Source organism: Durio zibethinus, chromosome 20 (assembly GCF_047325235.1).
Source record: "Durio zibethinus cultivar Kanyao isolate XHJ-2024 chromosome 20, ASM4732523v1, whole genome shotgun sequence".
In the NCBI taxonomy this organism is placed as follows: Eukaryota; Viridiplantae; Streptophyta; class Magnoliopsida; order Malvales; family Malvaceae; genus Durio; species Durio zibethinus.
In genome coordinates this window covers 10,170,140-10,173,983 of record NC_143181.1, presented here as the reverse complement: position 1 = coordinate 10,173,983, position 3,844 = coordinate 10,170,140, and the positions used below count along the sequence as shown (strand labels likewise).

The window sequence follows — 3,844 nt, the reverse complement described above, 5'->3', positions numbered from 1 at the left end:
TCTGATTGATTGATAGTGTATAAAATCTATAGACTAATAGTGTATCAAATATAAACTCATACGGGTGGTTCACCAACTAACTTTGGAGTCTGAACATTAACAGAGATGTGATTGTTATATATATATTCCTCTTAAATTTATAATTGAAATTTATGGTTTCAAAGAAAGTTCAAAACATTCTCGGTTGCTTCTGTGGGAAACTTTAAGACCCTGTCAGATTGTTTACATTAATTTTGTTAGACATTAACCTGCCGCAACATAAAAGGTTTATAAATGCCCACAAACAAGCACATACTGCATTCATGTCATGATTTCTAGAAGCAATAATAATTCAAATAATACTTCATGGTTACACTATCATTTTTTACTTATTCCTTTATTTCTTGTCCAATATTTTCAATAACCATACATAAACTTCTTCCTCCCATTAATACTTTCATTGAATATGAGCATTTCAAATCAACATAAAAGATACAGAAATAGTTTTATACCAAAACAGCTTCTAGCATAAGTCCATTAAGCAGACAAGATTAGTATGTATATCATCAAGCTTTCACTAAATAAACTCATTGCTCAATTTGTGATTAGAATATTGAAACAAAATAATAAACTTGTATTAAATTCATGAGGTTGCAGTTGCTTAGCGCGTGCCTTATCAACCAACTCTTTCCACTCTCTTGACTGTGGATAAATATCAACCTAAAATGCAATGTAATAAAATCTTTACACCATTGTTACAACTACGTAAAATGATGGGCAGCAAAAAGTAGAACAACAAGAACCTTATCAACATCCTGCAGAACTGGTGTAATCAATCCATCATCTATAGCTACAACAACAATACTGACGCTACTGTTAGATGTAAAGCGATTGCCATCCGTACAGGAGGAATTAACTATAGGATGTTGAACCAATGCAAGTATCGTTGCCTTCGCAAGCAATGCTGTCATTGTTATGGCCTTGGACTTGATCTAAACAAAATAAATACTACTTATATCAACTAATATTCACAAATAAACAAAAAAAAAAAACATGTCAAACAATTAAAATATGCAGTACCATCCATCTACCTTATATTGACTATTAAGAACATTAATATTTTCTTGAGCAAAATGTCTTAAAAAAAATTATAAAGGTCCTAAATTAAAAAGTTTCCTTTAACACAAGTATGTTTTCTGGTGTAAGGCATATTTTTGCCCATAGCCCATTTGTAACAAAAGATGCCAAGGTAATCCACTTAAAATCTATAACTAACAATTGATTAACCAATCTTTAACAGAAAAACTGGTCTCTCAGTAGGCATCAAGCTTCTTTAATTGCCTGAAAATTTAACAAAGGACCGAAAAGCCACATTTTTTCACACGGAATAATCACTTCTTAAACCTCCTAAGAATTCACCATTTTGAACCAAATGCACTTTCTTATCAAAGTAAAGATTCAAAGTAAAGAACTAAGAAATTATGTATTTTTAAAACACCTGAACAAAACCAACTTTACTTTCTTGGACGAGGCATCAAGGGCATTTGTGGTTATGGTGTGCCCAACTCTACAACTAGGCACAGACAAATTCTTAACCATATTCCTACTTACAGCACCCTCTATTTTAGTGAAAGGAACCGTTGTTCGCAATTCAAACCAAACTACCTCAGCCGGAGAAGTAGGAAGCAACACATGCTCAGAAGCAGCCATCACACTTACTGCCATCGTTGCCTCAACGTTATCAGTCACAATCCTACCTATGGGTCCAGTCCCCACCACTGTTCCCAAATCCACCTTCAACTCATTGGCCAATTTTTTCACATATGGCGACACCACTATCCTCTTCCCTCCCTCTGAAGCCAGATGCATTGCGGACCCCACAACTATAATTTTTGTGCTTGAAACTGTAAGAGCAGTCGCCGAAACTGCTAACACCACCTCTTCGTTTTACTTTGGTTTTTCTTCTACTACCTGGGCGCTGCTACTGTAAGAAGATTGTGTTTGGCTTCAGTGATCTTGTCTTCGATCTCAACAAAAAGAGCTATGTTAGAGCCAATGGGAGCGACGCCGTCTTCCTCCGCCATGATGGCAGCGAGGAATCCCTCATGCAAATGCTCGGCATCCATGTCAACCCTGTCAGATTCAACAACAAAAACACTCTCTCCTTTCAACAGCTTGTCTCCTTCTGACTTCATCCAGGATACTATCATACCCTTCGTTATTTGTAGAATATGAGCCATTTGTCAGTAATGAATTTGGCATTTTGTTTGAGGAAAGAAATAAGAGAAAAGGGAGGAATTTTCTATGAATTCGCTAGGCCGAAAAATTTTGTTAGTAGAGTAATGTTGGTGATGGAATTAAAGTGGATTTCCTCGAAAGCATCGAAAGATCGCGGCGGAAGAATCAACCAACTCACCGGTAAAAGTGATAATAACTTGAGTTTGTTGTTTTTTTGTTTGGTTTTAGGTTTGGTTTGTTTAGTGTATTTCTTATATTAATACTAGTCAAAAGATTCAGATCAGCTTATTTAAGTGAAATTTGATGAACTTCTTAAAGTGAAATTTGTAAATTTTTTTATTAAAAATAATTAAATAAAAATTCAAATATAAAATTCAAATCAATAAATTAAAAATTTTCATTACATAGATTAAGTATGTAAAAATTTAAAGAAATTTAATAAATTTATTTATATATTTTTAAATAGATATTTTTAACAAAAATTAACAAAATTTTTACTATTAAATATGTATAGATTAAATTTGAATTATAAATAATATTTATAATAATTTTTTTTATATATTATTAATTTTCACATTAAACTGCATCAATTTATCAAACTGAATTTTTTATTGAAATTTTTATTAAATCATTTTTACTTAAAAAACTTTACATAAGTTTTTTTCTTTAATACTAGTTACTTTACCTACGTTTCACTACTAGTCATCAGATTTCACTCAAAATTTGTTTATAATTTTCTCTTTTTCTCCTTTACATTTTTTTGTCTAAATAGAACTTCTCAAAATCAACTTTAAATTCATAGATTTATTTCAAAAAACGTAAACTTTTCATTGCTATTTAATCTCATATTTATTGGTTAAATCTTTTGAAATTTTACTATTTTATTCTCCTCTTTTTGCTCTTCTTTTTCACCAACTCAAAGTTTCCCGAAAATAAAATCACAACCATGAGCCACTGTTGTTACCTTTATCGGTGGTGGCTTTGCTTCATGAGAAAATTTCATAAAATCTTACCAAAAGTGTTGAAAATATGTTTGGCAAAAGATTATGGAAATATTCTAATAAAATAATTTAATTTACTTTTTTAATAAAATATTTAATAAAAATAAAAGTTGGTAAAATCAAAAGTAAAAAAATTATTTTTATAAATAAAAAATTAAAAGAAGTTGTTGGGTTTGATAGGTTGTGGTGTGTCGAGCTTTAGTTGAATTAAGACACAGTGAATTGGACTTTAATTGGATTTTTTTAAAAAATGTGTGTTTGTTTGATGCAAATTTGTAATTGAGTGTGTTTTTCATTGGTTTTGAGTTTTTATCATTTTATACGATGTGAATTTGTAATTAATTTTGTTTTTATGAGTTTTGGTTTTTTTTTATCATTTACTATTTGTAATAAAGCAAAATAAAAATTAAAATCTTAAAAATATAATATATTTATATATACAAAAAGTCATAAAAAATAAAAATTAACTGTTCTTAGTTTTTTTTTATTTCTTTTATTTTGAATTTTTTACAAAAAATTTTATAAAATATAATAAATTAAAAAAGGATACATTTTCATCAAATGATTAATAAAAAATACAGCATAAAAATTTACATAGAAAATTTAATCGCATTATATGAAACATT

At 29.5% G+C, this 3,844-nt stretch overlaps 1 pseudogene across 1 annotated transcript; it reads right to left on the bottom strand.

The window, feature by feature from the left end:
- Positions 1-592: 592 nt before the first annotated feature.
- LOC111315180 (dihydrolipoyllysine-residue acetyltransferase component 5 of pyruvate dehydrogenase complex, chloroplastic-like) lies at positions 593-2,531 on the bottom strand (annotated as a pseudogene). The gene is made up of 2 exons (XR_016330826.1): positions 1,478-2,531; positions 593-971 (listed from the first exon to the last, which is right to left on the bottom strand). The product of XR_016330826.1 is annotated as a dihydrolipoyllysine-residue acetyltransferase component 5 of pyruvate dehydrogenase complex, chloroplastic-like (transcript).
- Between the last annotated feature and the right edge of the window lie 1,313 nt (positions 2,532-3,844).